Below are 20,870 nucleotides of genomic sequence, written 5' to 3' on the forward strand. Positions count from 1 at the left end.
CTGTGGACTGAAGCATGGATCAGATTTATAAAACTAATATATTTCTGCAAGTGTTCATTTCAATTACATAATTGATAGGCATGAAAAAGATGGATATGCACTATATTTGGTGCGTGATATTTGGTTGTCAGTGTTGAAAGCATGGGTCCTGATTCCACATAAATATATCCAATGGCAACAAGAGGACTTTTAGGATGGCTGAGGTCTTAGTCCCCTCTAAGTGTTCTCCCTCACGTGCAATACATCAGAGCAAACATAGGCTGTGTCTAGAGCACAGAGCAACCCCTCTAAGGTAGCAGTATTCTGGGAAATCTCTCCATGGTGACAACATGGCTTGTCCTTATCTAGGCTTAGTTTAATTTTTCTTCCCTAAAAATGTGTCTGGCTGCAATTTGACTATGCCTCTGTCCATAAGAATGGAGGGACCATTGGTCTCAGTTCTTTCTCTGTGTTCTCTCTCTATTATTACATATGGACTGAAACTGAGTCATCTCTTGACCTTTTTATTCAGACTTCTTCCTAAGAACTTGCTTCATAAATCTCTCATTACACATTATTTTATTTGGCCATGAAGTAAATTTTGATGCAATGAAATCTTTTTTTTTTTTTCCCCGACCTCTGTCCTGTCTGATAACTTCTTTACTAAAGTTCAGATGCCAGAAACAGACAGAGTATTCCAATATCTGCCTTATTAAAGCTTTTTATGGAGGTAAAGTCATTCAATCGCACTGCTCCTCTGATTGCCCAGAAGAACCTTGGAGTTTACACCCCTCTTACAGTGGTGCACAGAAGAAATGCCTTTCATCTTGACATGCACTTAGTAGGGATAAAATTTTACACAGGACAGTCTGTCTCCATGTGTAGTGTTATAGAGATACCATGCCATGAGAAATTATTAGAAGCAGCATTCTTAATAGCTTGTAGTTGTAGTTAAATCATTGGTGATGTCTCAGTGACACTGTGAGTAAAGGCTTGTCAGTGTTTCCATTATATTTGTCTGTGTTTCGGAATGTTTCAGATTACATTAAGAAGAAAAATGCAGCATTTTGTTTGCCAGACAGGATGTAAATGGCTTTGCAATTTTCAGTAATGTTCTAACCCATACTGAGTGTAAGAAGAAGCATAATGTTCCCACACATGGGGTTAGCATACTGTGATGAGGACAGTTTTATGGCCTTCTTTATTTCTTTGAAATGTGATGAGAAAGAATGAGGATTTTATTTCTGTTATTTAAATGTTGCTTGATCAGCAGTCTGACTTCTGTGTTTGTGCACATCTCCTGGGAATCACAGAGGACTCCAGCAGGCAGGTGCCCAGCTCTTCAGGAAAACATTAGCATACAAAATATTTAACAATGGCACATTTTCTCCCAACTGTTTGTCAGACATTTGAATAAAACGTTTGATTATACCACAAGCTGCCAAAATGTCATTTAAATAAATTGCTTGGGGAGAAGAAGAGTGGAAAGATGCAAGTCATAAACGTACCTAAACTGTTGAAGGAAAAGAATGTGACAATCTTCTTTTTTTTTTTTTTCATTTCTGTAACAAAGAACAGTGTTCCATGCTTTTTTTCCAGTTCTACTAGATTTAGATGGAAGAAAAAATGTCTTCTATGGCTAGAGAGTTAATTTGTAAGCTTTTATAGGTACAAAGCTGTACCTTTTTTCTTTATGTCCTTACCACATGCTGTGACTTAGTTTGCTATTTTTCGATTAGTTCATGTATGTGTCTGTATATATAAAAGAGCAATATTATATGAGGTATACCGCCACATTTTAGGCACATTTTCAGTATTAGATTCACAGAAATTCAGAGCACAGAGCTACAAACAGTTCTTGATGGTTGGAGAACTGCAAAAATGTGCCTTACAGAGAAATTTCAGGCATTTGCTCTTCTAAAGTGCTCAAAAACATCAAGCGGAGATATGATTTCAGTGTCAAAAAGACTATACTGTTTCTTCAAAGATGGTATATATCAGATATCAAAAGATTTCTTAAAATAGCACAAAAAAGACTGAATTAAAGACATCCTAACGAGAAATATGGCATGACTGTCTAGCAGAGTGGGAGAGTTTGAGGAAAAAAATTGCCAAAGGAAACGGTGGGTTCCCATCTCCTGAAGTGTCTGTCAGATGCTGATGGCCTCATACAAACAATTCTACACACAGCATTTGGCTGTGTGTAGAAGTTAGTGGCTCAGTCATATCAAAGTGCAGAGGAGGAACAATAACTTCTTGCCTTAAAATATGCAACAGCAAGGCTGATTAATCAGTCTCTCCTCTCTAGCCTCCTTTCACAGCTTTCCCCAAATGCCCCATGAAATGAACGATGCTGTTTACCGCCCTCTGTGCTGATATCTATTATTAATTTATTTTTATTATGCCGTTGGCCACAAATTGCTTCCAGCTAAGGGCCCTTGTGTTGACACCCTGGAGCAAAAACCCCTTCAACCGTGGTATTTCTCATTGGACATAATGGGACTTCACAGAGATTCAGGATCTCTGAGAAGCAAAATCCAGGCAGGCATGAGTGTTTAGGAAAGCAAGCAAACAGAAAGAGGAGTATAATCATCATGCACATTTACACTCTTATAATACACTTCCATTAACACAGTTAATGGAAGAATTTGCATCCTGTGTTCTTTAACCCTAAGGACTATTTGCTGTAATTTAATGGAACTCGCTTCCCTGCCGCATGAAGAACAGGGGAACTCCAAACCCTCTCTGATTCTGTTTGTTTTCAGCATTGTCTGCTTCAAAATATCAGTTGTAACCTAGGAGGCGCAGGCACAAAACCCTTTGTGTGGGATTTTCAGAAGCCTCTGTTCTGAACTCTGCGGCTACTGAAGTCAGCAGAAGTTTTACAGGAACTGAGCTAAAAATCCTGTTATTCACATCTACCATAAAACAGACCCTAATCGGAGCATACCTTCCAATAACTTGTCTAAGCTACCGAGCTTAGGATCAGAAGTGGCAGCCTGCTACAGCAAACTGGTTAATATTTGCCAGAGCTTGGCTTTGTGGATAGTCATATATTGTTATTGTAGACTTTCATTTCTGGTTTTCATTTTCAGCTTTTTCCCTCTTTCAAATCTGTTACCTTTTATTGCCTCTATTTTGAGATTTTAGTATTTTGGATATTCTGAAGCATATTTTTAGGATATTATTCAACTCTGTTAAGTAGATACATGTTTCCAACTATGTTTAACAGTGAAGTGCTGCATTTTTTTATTCTGTTCTGATAGTACAATCTATAACGGTTTGGCTTTCTAAGCAATATGCTTCATTTAAAACTTTTTTAACACATAGTGAAATAAAAGTAAAACTACATATGTGTCATTAAAATAAACAAAGCAGAAAGAAAGAAAGAAAGAAAGAAAGAAAGAAAGAAAGAAAGAAAGAAAGAAAGAAAGAAATGATAAGTTGCCTTTCTCAGTGAGAAAACCATATATATATTATTATGTCTTGTTTCCAATGATGATTTTTAAAGGAAATTCCCTTGACTGACACTAAAAATGAAGTTTTAATACAATTTTTTCTCTTGTCCTGTGTCATCAGTTTTTGTTTGTTTGTTTGTTTGTTTTATCTTACTTTTCATTTATTTATGATGGCCCCAAATCTTTCATTTGCCATTGTTACTCCAGGATGCATGAGAACTTTGTGATGAATTTCTGAGTTTGTAGAGGACTTTTGTGGGTCACAGACTGCCTCAGGCTGATGGGACGGAGGGTCTGGAAGTGTCATCATTGATGCTCTCACTGTGGGTCTATTCCAGTGCTGAAGCCTCTGGAAAAAAAGTAGTTTAGACATATCAAACAAGGTGGTCATGATGGGTCCTTCCAAGTTTAATTTCAGCAATGCTCAGTATGTCACAACAACCTATAAATGCTTTTCTGAGGGAAAATGTGGGGATTTTACTTTGACATTTTTGTACAGCCAACGCTATTTTCAACTACCTTTAGCACCTTTATGTTTGTCAGCATTTGAAGAGAAAGACATTAAGCCTACTGCTTGTAGCTTCTCATCCTACTGAGAAGTCTGTTAGTCACTTTATGGAAATACCCAGTGTACTAGAGCACAGTCTGCAGAATAAAACAAGCTATTTACATCCAGATGCAGGGGGAAAAAAAAAAAAAAAGAAAAAAAAAAAAAAAGGATCAGCCCTATTTTGTTGAGAACTGTCTTCATGGAGATGCTCAGAAGCTGCCCACCCCCTTTCATAGCCAACATGGAGATGGACACTTCCAAAAGAATATCACCCCCTCAAAAGTTTTGAATCACTCCTGAAGGCACGTGTCTCTGCATGGTGTAGAGAAGACGCCCAAGGCAAGGACAAGGTGCCTCTGGAAAGCCAGGTAGGATAAATCCGAGCTAAAATGTGTGAAGCAAGATCCAGGTGCCCAGTGATGCTCCATGTCAGACATGGGGCAGCACTCTGGGAAGGTGATCAGCTTCTCTCAGCAATGTGCTTGAGTTTGAATTCAAGTTCTCCATGAGCTCCTGTGGACAGGTTTGTAAAAAGGGAAAGGGTCATATCTCACTCAGCATGACAAATGCATTCTCAGAAAGCACCTGCCTTTGGAAAATTGATGAATTCCTGCAGGTCTCTCAAGGTAGGAGCTACTAAAGATGACACATGAGAAGTGAAAATAAGATGGGAGAGCACCCTGTGAAACCCCATTAACAGCTCCCTTACAAGCTTCTGCTGTGCTGGTCTCAACCCACGGAAGAGAGATTTTCCGATGATATGAATCACAATGACACAACAAACAAATTAAATCAGCAAAGTCCCGTTTCATTTGCAGGGCTCAGTTTTCATTATTTCCCATTGCAAAGGAAGCGCAAGACTAAAACATCTGGTCCTGTCGATGGGCTTCCAGCCAAAGCTTCAACGTCTGCCACTGAGCTGAAACAACAGCAGCCTAATCTCAGTATTGTCTTTAGCTTTTTCAAATGCCCATCCTCCACAATGAGACAGTGGAAAGAAATCTTCCCTCGGTGTTTTATTTCAGACGTAGCACATTAAGCTGCAACCACACACCGGCAAAAGACCCTTTCCTTCCAAAATCCTGCCACTTCCTAAGTGCAATAAAGATTCAGACAAGGGGGCTCGTTGGGGCTGAGCAGCTCATTTTTCTCAGAAGATATTTTTTACCAAGGTCAGTTTAGCAGGAAGTGGTACCTTGTTTCTGAACAGCTGGGAAATGCTCCCAGGGAATGTGGGAGAGCAGCAAGAAGCACAGAGGTCTCAGCAAAAATGAAGGAGTTTTATGTCTGATAGCTAGATAAGATCCAGGCAGAAATACAATTCAGACCAGATCTGAACAGGATTCTGACACTTGAGTAACTACACAGTGCCTGAACCCAGGTAGCCTCGTAAATATATACGACTTTACACTTCTGCAGTGTCCCACATGTCACTAGTGTGTATTGTAATTGACTTCAGCACCTCTAAGACCAGTAGTCCATAGTATAAAGTTAGGAGATGAAAAAGCTGGAAGGTGTACTGAAAAAAAAATACCCAGGCTCTTTTTTTTTAGCAACAATATCCAAAAAAGCTGTAAAAGCTTCCTGTTCCTAGCTAAGTGACTTCTGACTATTTCAGGAGAGAAGAAAATTTTCACAAGAGGCAGATTACCTGTGCATATCGAGTCACCTCTAGTAACTTCTCCTAGAGCCTGTATCAGATGCAGGATACTTTCTAATACCAATATCTGTGTTTCCAGATGATAACAATGTCTGAAACAGTGTCTGTTCATTGAGAAAGATCAATAAAATATTGCCTTGCAAAGATGGAGAGAATGAGGTGAGCTGATGTGATTGGTCCTGAGCCCTGCTTGTGGCCTTAGCAGCAGCCACCAGATATTGCCAGAAAACACACGTCAGAGCTCTCTTGGCTATTTGGGCTGAAATCTCTGCAGTTAATTTTGTAGAGAGCACAAGGTGATCAAAAGCAACACGTAGCAGTGAGAAATGACTTTTCCCTTTAAAAAATAAAAATAAAAAAATACCAGGTAACCGTAATTTAAGCTCCGGTGGCAATTACCTTTCTGTGCCCTCCGAGCGTTACTGCAGCCAAGAAGGAAATTTGTTTTGTTGCTGAGAGGATGAGTGACATCCCGGTTTCAGCACTCTCTTTCAAACAGCTATTACTGCTCCGGATGCTGGGAAATAGTTCTTAAGGTAAATGTGCCACAGCACCTGTGGAAATCTCACCCTTTCTGTATACACAAGCAAGATGTTTTTGGGCAGACACGTGAAAATATGCTGCTTCCCCTTTCTTTTCTTCCCCCTCAGTGGGCAAATGAAGCTGAACGCCTCCACAGACTCAACTTAGCTCATCTTAAAGCAGGAGAATTCCAGACAACTCATTCCATTTTTATTTCCTCCTCTCTCCCTCTCTCTTTATTGCTCACAGAATAGGAAATACACCAAATAGGCCAAAAACACATTAGGAGCCTCTTTGTTTGTCTTTGGACAACAATACTTAATAAGTTAAGCTTAGCCTATAGAAAAGTGGTCCCAGACGGCCAGGTCTGTTCTAAATAAGCCACTTTTACGAGGCCAGGATGTCTAAAAGAAACACACTTCATAAAAGGGGAAAATGTGCAAGCCAGAAAAAGTCCAGAAAAAGAAAATCTCTCTTACAAAACTACTAGTGTTCAGGCTCTGTGTAAACACGACTATCAAAGACATACTTGGGTTTTGTTGGGATTTTTTTTTTTTTCATGTCTAGAAAGGCAATATTTTATTCAGATATTTATACATATGTTTCCATTCTTCCAAAAAGGAAAAACCTCAAAGGTTCCCTTCATTGGATGTGGAAACATACTTGATAAAGAGATGTTTGAGATCCTTAGCAGTGGGATATGCACTTACTATTAATAAATTAGCTTACTAAAATTGTATCATTTTTTTTCCAGAGAGAAAGGTCTCAAGGGTGTACTTATTAGTTTCCTGCTTCCAAGGGGGGAACACATCCACATTAATCTATGCAGACCTCCAACCTAGATCTCATGGATTTATAACATGGAGATTTAATCTGTTTTCCCTGCCCTTTGGCTTTTAGAGACTTCCCAGTCTATTCTGAAGCTGTCATTTAAAAAGCAAGCAAACAGATAAACTGTAAAGGTTTGTTGGCAACAGTGGATAGTGCACTCAGTGAAGCACAAATAGGCAAAAAAACATATTAATTTGTTTCAAATCTTACTTAAAGTAACCGTGAGCAACAGAACTACCGGTGTCTGCTTTCCCTTCAGTTTGAGTCTTGGAGTTATTTTCTCAAGAGCTGAAATAAGATGAAGTCTCACCGGTGCTTATTCATTAGTTTTTCCCCATAATATGTACATAAAACCTGTTATCTAGAATGAGATAGTTCAGGCTCATGTTGCACTCCGTTCCTCTGTTGCATCTTGTACATGGACATGATTTGCATGACACAGGGAATTTTGTTTCTATTCTTTCTAGTTCTAGTCTGGTCTAGCTTGAGTCTAGCCTAAAGATTGAACAGTCTGAAATGACCACACTCTCAGAGAGCCCTTGATGATCCCTAAACTCTTGTTTCTTCACTAAAATAAGAAAAAAAAAAAAAAAAAAAAAAAAAAGAAAAAAGAAAAGGAGAGTAGATTATTATTCATTGACAGAATGACCAGAGATTGCACAAATTCCTTTTATTTTGATCAGGAATACCATTTCTAGGGGGAAAAGAAAGGTTCAGGTTTCTTAAATGTATGGTTCACAAATTGCCCCAGCTTATCTATAATATAACGTTCCTCAACTCTATTCATTCTCCTAATCAGCAAAAGTGAACCTCATGCTTATTCATCACAAAATGCCTGAAGTTTAGATAAGCTGTTTTAAAAAGCATTTGATTATTCAGAACTTATCAACAGACTCAGGTGTTGCCAACCTGCGTTACAGCTTCTAATTTTTAGGCATCATGTGCTTAGGTGCCATGGATTTCCCATATCACGTAAAAGGAAAATTAGGTACTTAGGAACAGACTTCACAGAAGCCAACAAGCTGAGAAGCCAACAAGACATCTGAATGAGCCATCAAAAGTACTAAAAGAAGGACAAGGCTTCATCATCTTTCAAAAGGTAGATGTCTCTCTCTCTATTTGTTCTATAAACCCTCTTCTATAATGAAGTAGTGAACTCAGGCCAGCTCTCTGAAGCATGTCAAGAGAGAGAGGGGTCAGGAGAAAATATCACAGCTATGTTTTTTCTCAAGATGGACTATTTCAGTTTTTGGCTGTGAAGTTGTGTTTAGGTATAGAGCTACTGTACACTTAAAAAGCTACCAGGAACAAGGAGCAAAACAAAGCTTTCCATTCTGAAAGGAATTCTTCTGTTTAGTCTGGAGCTAACTTTGTTTTAGCAGGGGTACAGCAGAAATAGTGTTGGTTTCTTTTCCATGACAAAATTAATATGCTTTCATTTCAGGTCAAACTGGGACAATTTTCCTTTTTAATTTCCACTTCAGGCAGCAAATTGAAAAATCAATTCTCATCATATGTCTAATTGTGCTGTCTCTGTTCTTTTATCCAGCACTCCAGAACACCGCACAAAAACTGGGGTATAGAAGTAGAAACCAGACAGTGGAAAATCTGCTACCTAATAGCTTATGTTGAGAGGACTAGTGCTAGGATGCAAAGCTTAACTGAGCCTTGCGCATCCTGCCATGTGCTGGGACATGAGCTGCCCTTGTTCCACCACAGCTCTCAGCAAAGACTATTGCCAGAGGAGCCTCGTGAGATCACAGACCCCTGATTTCCACATGCTACTCCCTGCACAGCAGTGCAGAGATTATTTTTTTTTTCTGAAGGGTGAGAATGTACTGAAGATCCCTCCTGCAATAAATCCACCGTTCCGTGCCTTGTTTCCAACATGTCCAGAGGCATGATCTCACTTTTGTTTCCAATGTTTCAGAGGTCTCTGAGTAAAATCATCAGGTGAGTCTACAAAGTGAGGGCACTATTGATACAACACAATTATGATGGAGAGATACTGGGCAAATAGACTTAAACACCAGGAGATGACAAATGTTGAGTGCGCAAATCACCTGGTCAGATTATTTCACCATGTTATGTTGAGTGTAATTATCAATTAAATGCTGGATCATTGATTGCCAAGCAGTGTTTAGCTTTGTATCTTCTCGAGGTATCTCTTTTCATGAGAGCATTTGAACGTTTTCTGTTGGCAGTAGAAACAAGACAGTTGCATTAAGTTAAAACCTCAGATTAAATCTGGTCTCCGGGGCAAAGGCAGAGTGATTAGTACTTCTGTTTATAAGCAGAGTTGCTCTAATCTTTTCCTTATAAATTTCCTCCTCCATCTGTTATCCATCAGGGAAGTGAAGTTTTAAGAAATACTGCAGATGGCTTTGAGGCACTCTACTTCTTTCACTAAGCAATGTTTTGGCCTGCAAGATGTGTATCTTGGAGATGGAACGTAATTTGCAGAAATTACACCTTTTCTAACCTCTCCTGTTTTCCACCCAAGAACCTGTGCTGAAGTCCTGTGCAAGGCATTTTTCACTGCCTCTTCTCTGTAGAAAATGGGCTCCATTGTGTTGAAAGATGCAATGTGCAGTACCTGTGCCAAAGGATTAAACTTTCATCATCTGGGTTTGATACTTAGATTCATGAGAGGAAATGAGTGCTAAGCATCTACTGCATGCCAGGATATATTGAAAGATCCCTTTAGCAGTCCATGCCAGTATTTTAAAACAGGGCACGTTAGGGTCTCTTGCACTATAGAATATTATATCTTCTTAGAGCAAAGATTCCTCAACACTCTTGCCTTTTTAGAGAAATTCAGCAATTCTCTGCAATTTTCAAAATAGCAGTGGAAAGGAGAAAGAAGAAAAGCAATCAAGGGAAGAGAGACAATGAGGTGATAAAAAGCAAAACAACAAGAATGCGTTTTCAATGCATTTTGTCACTAAGAAAGGACAGGGTAGCTTTGGGCTGCCCACACATGCACATGCAACACAGGTATCAGATCATAGACAGAACCATAAATAGTACCAGAAAATTATTCAACTGAGAGTTCTGGGGCAAGAAACTGGACTGAAAAAAGCCAATGGTCTTTTGACATTGACTTTGGTGAACTTCAAACCAGAGTTCACAAAACCTTAGGGTTAAGGTTTGTTACAGTTAATTCCAGTCTTGGAAAAAAATCCAGACTAAACCAGGTACTGTTTCCTTTATCACACGTCTTCCCACGGTATGTTTCTTTACTCATTTCCCAGATTTTGGGCAAAGTCCTATAAAATCCATTAAATTCTGTGCCCTTTGATAAAGAGCTATGCAATCAGACTCAGACTCTAGCAGAGAGGAGCCTGTAGGATTAAGGTGATGGGTGTTGTGATGTCCGGGAATATAACAAGCAATTCAAATACACTGAGGCAAAAAGCACCCAAAAAACTCATAAACACCTCAAGGAAGAGATCCTGATGATCTGCTGCAATAAACAGACACCAATCCAACAGTTTTTCAAGGTGACCCGTGCATTGTGCAAATATTTTTCAGAGTTGTGTTTTTTCTGTGCTCTGCACCCTGTCAAAATAAAGCCAAGTACTTGTTTTCATCAGCAGCATCAAAAAACAAACAAACAAAAAAAAAAGAAAAGAAAACAAAACAAAACAAAAAAACCTTCTAGGGCATACCCTGAGAGGTTAGTTACTGCTTGCTTCTCTGTGTCACAGATTGTCATGACACTGTACATGTGTGATGTGGTCAGACTCTTCTTTATTAAACTTAAACCATTCAGTTGAAAACAAATCTCTGAAACGTGTAACTTATACACAATTTTGTATTTTCCATGTTACATACAAGCCCAATAAAATAAAAGGTTCTTTTATTACACATCTATTTTTAGAAGCCTACTGTGTAATTGAATCTGGTTTGCAGAGAACAGGCATTTTCTCAGAAAGGATTCATATACAAATTTTGCTTTAAGTATTCTGTTGCTTGGAGAAAAGAAAAACGTTTTTGTGATTAAGACATGGAACTAAGAACAGGGAAGCCAGGCAAAGTTCTTGCTCCTGTCCTAATTTTTCTAAGCCACTCTAGGCAAATCTTGTCACTCCTCTCTGTTTCAGTTCTGAATTTGTAGGTTGAAGACTACAGTCATTCCTTGCTTCTCTTGAGTGTGCCTGTGCATATAAAAATGTATTAAAGCTTTTGTTTAGACAAAGAAAACACTCATTTTTTATTTGTGGAGGCCTCAGTAAAATGGAGTTATCTTGGCTAGGCTGCTAAGTGTCTCTACAATGCAAATATAAATTACACATATGAGCCATTAGCACTCCAATTTTTCATAAAGTGAGATTCATTTCACCAGCTAAAAGCTGGAAGTCTAATCTAAGCTGGCCATCTAGACTCCAGTGATACGCAACGGAGACAGGCATCTCCAGAGGGTAATTTTTCCCACTGACAGTAGACACCTGGCACTCCACTCCACCACCAAAACATCGGCATTTGCGTCACTTGAGATGCTCTTGCACTGCCCAGCTGGTCTCCAGCTGCCACCCCAGAAAGGCACAGGCCTTCAGGACGTCCCTTGTCTCCTTCACCAGTCCTATGTGGTCGTCTCAGCTCTGCAAAAGCTCCTTCACTGAAGTAACCAAATAATTTCACCAGGCTGGGATTCAGTTCATGGATTAAGACACCTAACTTAGGTGTTTAATGTAGGCATCCATGTGTGAATCAACATCTCAGGCCAGGCAGAGCTGCCGCTGGCACAGCTGAAAGGGCACAGCAAGTGATTCAGCTCCCCTGGCGCAGATGCCTACATCTGCTAGCTGAATAGACTCTGTAAACTCCTCTAGCTACGGAGACCTGAGATCATCTAATATTTTGGATTCAAAAGACTTTTTGCCCCTTTTTCATCAGAGAAGAGTTTACTTAAGAAATTAAATTATTTATTTAAGAAATTATGGGCAGTCATTGGCAAGCAAGCTTTTTTTTTTTTCTTTTTTTCTCTATTAAACAATGAGCTAACGCAGAAAAATGACATAATTCCTGATGTGTAAAACTTTTAACACAAAGAATATACAGAGCAAACAGATACCTAACAATTACAGAAAAATGCTAGAAACACCACTGTTTTTTTGAGTAAGAGAAAAGAAGCCCTTAGTGATAATTCCTCATAACAGAAACATCTGTCTCACTGGTATTCAGGAATTAAATTCATATTCCTCTTTCAAACTTGTACTTATTTGGTAACATGGCAACCTTAATGGAAAATAGCATTTATATGTCTGGCAATTTAGCTATGATGTTAATGATAGTGAATGGGACGGGGAGAGGGTTGAAACAGAAGAAGCAGCATCTGACAAGTTTTAAGAAGCACGATATAAAAGGCAGCCTCCGAAGCCATCTGCCAAAGTGTCGAGGTGATGGATTTTTAAATGTAAATAGATTTTTTTACACTCCATTTAGACTATAGAGCATGTGAGAGCAATACTGCAGGCACAAAAAACAGAGACAACTGAACCACATATCACCCTCTGTCACCAACCTCGCTATATTTGCTCATTTATTTACGTGTAAACAGGCTGAAGGCACCATCAGATGAGCACCAACCTTGCAGAAACCATCCTGAATGTGACCCATTTTCACTGGATAGTCTTAAGATACCTTGATGGAAATTTACCTCCTGAAGTAGCACTGACCAAAACTCTTATAGAGGATCTAGTGGGGTTTTCCATATCTGTTTGAAGGAAATCTTTCTATTATGTTTCTCCCACATCAGCTTAAGATCACATGTAGCGTTCAAGGAAGTTTTTCTGAGCTCTTTGTTAAAAGGTGGGTCCAAGGTCAAAGCCTGAAGAGCAGGATACAGCTGTTCCCAACCCTGTGTGATGACCTTGGCCTCATTCACCCTCTCCCTTTTAGTGAAATGCATTTTTGTGTTTCTGTTCAGAAAGGTATTTAACTGTGCCTTGTCATGGTAAGTGAGTAGGTGAGTGAACACGAGTCTCAAATTACAGGCAAAGGTAATTTTACAGGTAAATTACAGCAAAAGGTAATTGTAAAGTGTTTCAAAGAGCAAAAAGAAAGCTTTCTATTTTGAGGTAATTCACTAACCTGACTTCAGCTTTCCATTGTATTATGATGAAGAGCCGAACAAATTCTCATTCTTATATCACTTTCTTTGTGAAGAAAACCACAACTTCTTTGATATCTGTTCAGTGGAAGAATTCACTTGTGATACTGGAATTTGAGGAAGAAAAAATCTAAAGTCTACCACTATTTGTACAGATACAGCTTGAACTTGGAGTGTGAACGGGCAAGTTATGAAGCAATGTTCACTGCGATACAGGCCTCTGGTGAAATTCACAGTGCAAAGCAAAGTGCATCATCAAAATACTATAACCTACTGATAACCCAGGTTGTTCACAATTCTCTCTCTTGGTGTGTTCAGCCCAGAGCAGAGCAGGCCAAGGGGAGGCCTCATGGCGTCCTGCAGAAGGGGAGCAGAGGGGCAGGCGCTGAGCTCTGCTCTCTGGGGACAGCGACAGGACCCGAGGGAACGGCATGGAGCTGGGACAGGGGAGGGTAAGGCTGGGTGCTAGGGAAATGTTCTGCACCCAGAGGTGGTCAGGCACTGGGACAGGCTCCCCAGGGCAGTGGTCATGGCACTGAGCCTGCCAGAGTTCAAGAAGTGTGTGGACAACGCTCTTAGGCATATGGTCTGATTGTTGGGCAGTCTTGTGTGGTGCCAGGAGTTGGACTTAATGATCCTTGTGGGTCCCTTTCAACTCAGAATATTTTGTGATTCTATCATTCTATGATTCACCAGTGTGAATCACCTGAGACTTCTCTGACACCTGTTGTGCTGTGTCCGCCGTAATATTGCTGACTTTTGGTCTTCAGCAATGTAATGGTAGCAATGGACAGCTCAGGAAAGGCACCAAAACCTACCAAGAAAGTGGAGTAGTAAGGCTGTAAACTCCTTCAGACATCCAGCCTATCGTAGCGACATTTCTAGGACACCTGAGCTAGTCTAAAGCCACCCTATGTGCATATACTTGTGTCTTGATGAAGGCAGTTCAAAAAAACTGCTGTTTTGTAGTGAATCCCCAGAGACTTGAATTCATGATTTTCACCCACTGCAGAAATGCAAATTATTAAAGGCCACTCCATAACAATTAAAGGTGCTGATGATTCAAAGACCAGCCTTGAATGAAATGAGACATGCCCTGCCCTCCCCATTCCTGTGGATTTTGAATAACTCTGCCATTTTAGTTAACTGGGGCTACTTCTACCAGCCAAAACAAATACTGCATTCAAAAAACCTGGTCTTGACTATCAGTGTTACGTTTTCCCCTTCTGGTAGATAAGTAGAAGTAGGAAAACAGATTGTGGCTTCTGCATCCCCTGGTCCCCCCACACAATGGGAATGTGATTACAGCCCTACCATGCCCTCGAGGGCAGTATAAAAAGCCTCTTTTTACTTTGTCTTACAGGGTAGGACATCATTACTCTGTGAAATATAATAGCTCAACACTTACACCTGAAACACAATCTAATCCTTTCTCTTCATTCTTGCTGGAGCTACCACGGCTCCCCTGTTCCATTATGTAGGATATTACTTTCCCTGTCTGAGAGCAGGAGAGAAGACATCAGCTGTTATCTTTCAGCTGATAAAGATCTTCATTCACGCCTGACGGATTGCAATTTAAGAAAGAAAGAAAAAAAACATCCTCCCTTGGGCTCTGTGAATGGCAGTGCAATAACATAGTGTTAATAGCTCCCAGTCTAGATAACGCCATTACTTCTGACAGTAGGAAACTGGGTTTGATAGTTGCTGAGATGTTTTGATCACCTGTCAGAGAAACATTATGTCTAAGTTTTGCTTCAGTAAAAATATGTCATTAGCATTTGCACCACGTTCCTTTCCTAGCTTAAGAGCTGGCACCATATACAAGCACAGGCTTTGGGCATAAATCCACATTGTAAAGATGAAGGGCTATGGACCCTGAAGAAATCCCACTGTATTTAACAGTGATTCCCAAGATATTTTTTTCCTCTTCTTGCTCCAGAACTTCTCTTGGAAAATCTTTTGCATGTGAGGCTGCTGTGTCTTATTTCCCCTCATGTTGTTGCAGTTAAGAGCATTTGTTCAAGACCTTTTTAGACCTAACCCCAAAATTGACAGACTTATTTGAGGGGGAAGAAAAATCCCAGAGGAACTATGGTAAAAGTTAAGTCTACAAATCTGTACTTGAGGACTACTGATATTTTAGGAGTTAAGAATTTTCGGAGTCTCTGATTCAATGATTCTAAGCTGTAAGAATTTGAATTGTATCCTATCTGTCACAGCAAGGGATCTAAGGCATTCTTCCATCCTCCTCATCCCTGAACTACTTAGCTCTAAGCTTCCCATCAAGAGCAGTGTTCTGAGGTTGTGGGAAGTTGAGGAAATTGTGGATATTGACAGATGTGCCTATTAAAATCATCTCAGATGTGATAGAATCGACTGTTTCTGTAGAAAAATCATCCTGGACAAATATTTTGTATATTATGATCTGGATTTCTGTGTGCTTTATTAGTTGTAAATAAAACACAGTTTATCTTGTATAATCAGATAGTTTGGAGGATGAGATGGGGCTTTGGAGACCTCACCTTGACCTCCAACCACCATCAGAAGGTCCAAAACCAGACCACCTCCTGACCAGCAACCTTTTAGCAGTGCTTTATAAATACTCAGACATAACACATCACTTCCAAGTATAATCACAAATGTCAAAAGAGTTTGGATTTAACACCAGAAGGAGAGGAGGAACATCACAGGGACATCTTCTGTGAGTGTTGCCCATTCCCACTATGAAAAAATGAGCTTCACCCACAAAGATTTATTCAGCTGCAGTGGAGCCAAAGGGCATGCACAGATGTTTATGAGCCACAGGAAGCCAAGCTAAGCCTTTTTTGTAAAGCTATAATACATTTGCAAGCTGCAGTACCAGACAGGACTCCTGGTTCCATTCTTAGAGGTACAGCTGAGCAATACCAGGCCCCTGGCTGTTGCTGTCACCAAGGATGATGCTTCATGCCAGCAGACCCTTTGCTGAGGGTGTGTTGGGTGCCACCATGAGATCTGTGTGGGTGACACTACCAGCTGAGCAACCCTGTGTTCTCCTGTTCTGATGCTGGACACAAGGCACATCCACTTCTCTTGTTGAGCTGCCTGGATAAAAGTACCCTGAGAGTTTGGGTTTGCTGTCACCACAGCACTCTGCAAAGCTGGTGGCACCCATGAGGGCTGCAGTAGTTGTGGTAGTGCCACTTCACAGTCCACAGTTGAGAGCAGTTTTAAAAGCAAGCAAAATAAAGATGCTCTGTCCCAATGCAGAAGGACGGAACAGGCAGATTTAGTGCAAACAAGCCGAGTGCTGAGCTTTGTTCACTTTGCCTGTCATGGATCTATTTGTGCATGCATATGTGCAAACCAGCACAGACAGGTATGCTCATGTATATCTTCTCATGCTCTGTGGACACTGTCATGCACAAGGATAAACCATTGTACAGTAAATCAGAGCTGGCATGCGACTCTCAGCTGCATCAGAAATAGCAGCCTGTAGTGTTTACAGCTCCTCTACCCACGAGAGGGAGCTGGCAATCCTCCGGCCAACTTTGACAGCCACAAGGCTGCTAACAGAGGCTCGAGTCTGTTTTTTTTTTTTCCCCCTAATTCAGAAATATCTGACACATTTTTCATAAAGCTGGGGAAGAGCAGATGATGTGAGGCAGGTGAAAGAAAAACAGTTAGGAAAGAAACTATAATTGAATTTTTACACATGATCTGGAGTTTGAAAATAAGCTTTTTAATCCTTTTTTGACTTATTATAAATTTTAGTTTTTGCCCAGTTCCTTGAGTTCCTAGACCATTCTGACTTTGCAGGGTGACTCTGGATGAAAGTCTTGCATTAATTTCAACCCACTGCATGGACAGTATTTAAAGACAGTTAGCATCCTGTAGTAATTTGTGCTTCAGTCTGACTCCAAGAAACAGCACAAACTGCAGCTGGTAACACATAAGCCATGCTGTAGCTGCTGTTGCCATGCAGGAGCCCCAGCAAAGACAGACATGAAAAACAGAGCCCTTTACTTAAGCCTGGAAGCACATGTGTCTGTTAATGGGGATGAAATCAGATAAAACTCAACCCATGGCTCACTAAGTCCAGCACTATGTGCCACAGGGGACATAGCTCTGACAGTCAGGAGCAAGCTGGTAGCCGTCTGGGCTGCTCTGGCCCCATCTCTGAAGATGCACTCAAAGGCAAGGATAAACTCAAGCTGAAATGCAAGCACTAGGTAAATGGTCAGTGTTCCTTCTCCCTGGGCTGAAAGAACATAATTTCAATCCATTTACAGGGCTCTGCATCACCCTGGGACTCCTCTAAACCGTGATATTGCACAGCAGTTTGTTTTAGGGTGAAATTTACTGTGCAAAACAGAAGCTGGTGATGTTCAGAGCAGTGTCCTGCAGAATGTGTACACACCTTGCCCACCAGCGTGCTTCCTGCAGATAGGATACGTTGCCTCACTCCCCTTCCCCACTGCCTCCCTCTATGCTGATGCTCTTCACATCAGTTTTCAGTCCAAGGAACAGTACTGCACAATCCGAGTTAGGAAAATGATGAAAGGACTGAGCAAACCCTACCAGCAGAGCAGCTTGCTGCAACCCATGTCCTCATGGAGATGCAACTGCTAGAACAGGGTTAGGAAATCATGTGCTAGGACTAGGAATCAGGAGTGAGACATGCTTAAAAACAAACAAAACAAAACAAACAAAACCAACCAAAAAAAAAAAAAAAAAAAAAAAAACAAAAAACAGAGAGATCTGAAAAGGCTCAAGAATCATCAGCATAGCAAGAGTGACGTGGAAATATCCCACAGGTGGAAGATTTCTGCTCTTTGTGCCTGTTCCTGTTCCTTTTTGTAGATACACAAAGCCTTTCACAAGGTTGATTGCCCCCATGCCATTCAGTAGTAGTTTGGCCACTGGAACATGGAAAAAAGCTTTTATCCATTTCTTTCTCAAGCAAAATCCCCAGAGCTGCTGGGGCTGAGAGAGGCAAACAGCATCAGCCTTTAAACACAAAATATACTCAATTTTGAGATGAGAAGGGCATCCAGTGATATTTTTGTACAAAAGGATACACTCTCACCAGTTCTGCATATAGACATCAATCAAAATAAAAAGAGAATAACCCCAAATAAAATTTTTTTCCTTATAAGACTTGACGAATGGTAGAACACAGTAAAGCATATTTCCACTGCATATGCTCCCTTGACCTGTCATGAATCATTGTAACAGAAAAGGTATTGTAGTTGTGGCAGCAGTGTAGCAGATTGCCATTTAAATTCCCCAGTAGACAAATAACTCTGTGATTTAGTGCTCCCCTAGCAGCAGACCACTGTAAATAACACCTAAAATGCTCAGGAACTCCCATGATGTCTCTCTTAGACCCTACACCAGAGCTTGCTGAAGTCAGGAGGGTTTCCTCATCGATTCATCCAGGCTTTGATTCAGGCCTTTCAAACAGATGTTCATCACAGTAAATCTGCTGGTATCAGTGGAAGTGTTTTGGGGTAAATCTGCTATATAAAAATAAATAAATAATTGTATCAGGGTTTTTATTTACTCTGTACTTTGCAAGGAAACAGTGGACTACAACTGAATTATTCTAAGATATGCTTTATTTTCAAAGCCATACCAGAGCCTAATTTAAATGGTGTTTTCTGACACATTTCTGGTAATTGCTGAGGCTGTGTTACCATTCAGGTGAGGCTGGAAATCCAGTGAGAGCAGCATGCAGAAATTAGTTCCTCTGTTCCCAATCCATCAGGTAGGCATTTTCAACTCAGGGACACTAGTCCCATCTCTTCCTTCCTCGTTTATTTTGGAGACCAAATAAATAGCTACTACCCAGAGGAGAGAGCCTACAGGCTTTGGAAATGAAAATGGTCCCCGCGAGGGCCTTCACAGTCAAAACCAAGTCTACTGCAGACTGAAAGATGAAATGTAATCTGAAAACTGTCTTTACCCCTGAGGCAAAAGGCCTATATTTCATGAAAAGAAATTTTATTTTCACTGTGAAAGCAAGTTACAGATGGGAGCACATTCACACAAATGTGTTTATTCAATGAAATCTTCACTCACAGTAAGGTGTATTTTCCACTTTCAGCCAAGCATAGCAGTAGCAGAGCAGAGCCAAAGCACTCTGAATTGTCTTGCAAACAGTTATGACTTTGTCAAGGAGCTTATATTAATGAAATTCCAGTATTCCGGTAAAGCTAGGGAGTTTTCTATATTTAACAAAGCTGTTTTGCCTATTCCCTCATTATTTAGGGATTTCTGAGTGTTGCTGCTTATTCTTAAATTGTAAAATATCTCTATCAGGTAACTAGCTCAACTAAATTTTATTTTATTTTTTTTTCCTGAGTGCTTGTTTTGTGCTTGTTCTTTAGTGTGTCTGCTGGGGCCACTGAGACCTCTCACATCAATTTCAAATGAATTCCCATTGATTTAACTACTCCTCCAAGTGTTTACTCAACAAGATAATAACTATCTTGCCAAAAAATTGTCTGAGCAACATTTACAGTCAAGGCACAAGGGAAAACAAAACCATTGCTTGTTAAAAAGTCTTCCCAGATTCCACCCTCTCACCTGTCCCTCTATATATGTCTTTTCCTGCCTTGTGAATGTGGGAAATACCGAACTGTGCACACATCCCCACTGATGGCCCATTGCTCTATAACACCTGCCTCCAAAGCTGAATTACAGCACTTCTATAGCAATCTATGTAGGGAGCTCTGCTTGGAGCTGCTTCCTTGGAAGCTGAACAGAAAGAATAAAATACTTGAATGTAGTCAGAGCACTCTAAAAAGGGGTGACCTGTATTAGCCTACAGATCAAGCTGAAATTGCAGGACATACTGTGAGTTCTCATTTTGATGAAATCCCAGATGGTTTTCAAAAAAAAAGACAGTGTTTATGTAGAATTTACAGAGTGTTTGAATGTTTCAGCTGGAGGGGAACCATCTCCATTGCTCTAAGAGCACTGTATTCATTTTCATACAGTAAGTTGGAAAATAATCTTCTTCACAACCAGAAAATTGTTCCTTGTCTCTGTCCGGTTATGAGAATAGTTTGTCAGCAGGTCTATAACAAGGTTGCAGGATGAATCATGGACAAAATACACAGGGTCTCTTAAATCCCAACAAACAGGATAAAACTTAATTGCTACTTTTATGAACTGACCAACAGACAGTTTATATCCCCAAAATACTCAATATGGCACAAAGATATTGACAAACAAGATTTTACCAATTACGATAAATTCTACCTAACCAGTAGTTGTGGTTTAAAACTCAACATTGCAAATAAAATTTGAGTATTTTATCTCGGTTATTTTAGCAAGCCAGGCACAAATCCAGAATCAATAGAAAAGTTTGCATCCCCAAGAGCAAAAGGATGTGGATAATTAAAAGTCATCGAGGTCTTCCCCTGGCACCAGCTGCCCAGGAAATAACAGTGACACAGAAGTGGATATGAAGCATATTGAGTGGCTTCCAGCCATGGACCAAAACACAGAGATAACACCACTTACCCTCCTGTTAAAGCAGTGTGGGATCAAGGTGGAGACAACTTGAACTCATAGACCTTGGCAAGAGCCCTCACCACTGTGGTTTCAAGCAACACTGTACGTTAAGGAGAAGTTGATGGGCCCCTCACTCCCTTCACTGCAGAGTTTGCAGTTTCCACAGGTTACAGAGTGGCTTAGTGAACCAGATTCCATTTGTGAGAGACAACATCAAAGTCTGTGGTCTAGATCAACTCAGATGTCCTGTTA

The sequence above is a fragment of the Anas acuta genome, chromosome 4 (assembly GCF_963932015.1).
Source record: "Anas acuta chromosome 4, bAnaAcu1.1, whole genome shotgun sequence".
NCBI lineage: Eukaryota > Metazoa > Chordata > Aves > Anseriformes > Anatidae > Anas > Anas acuta.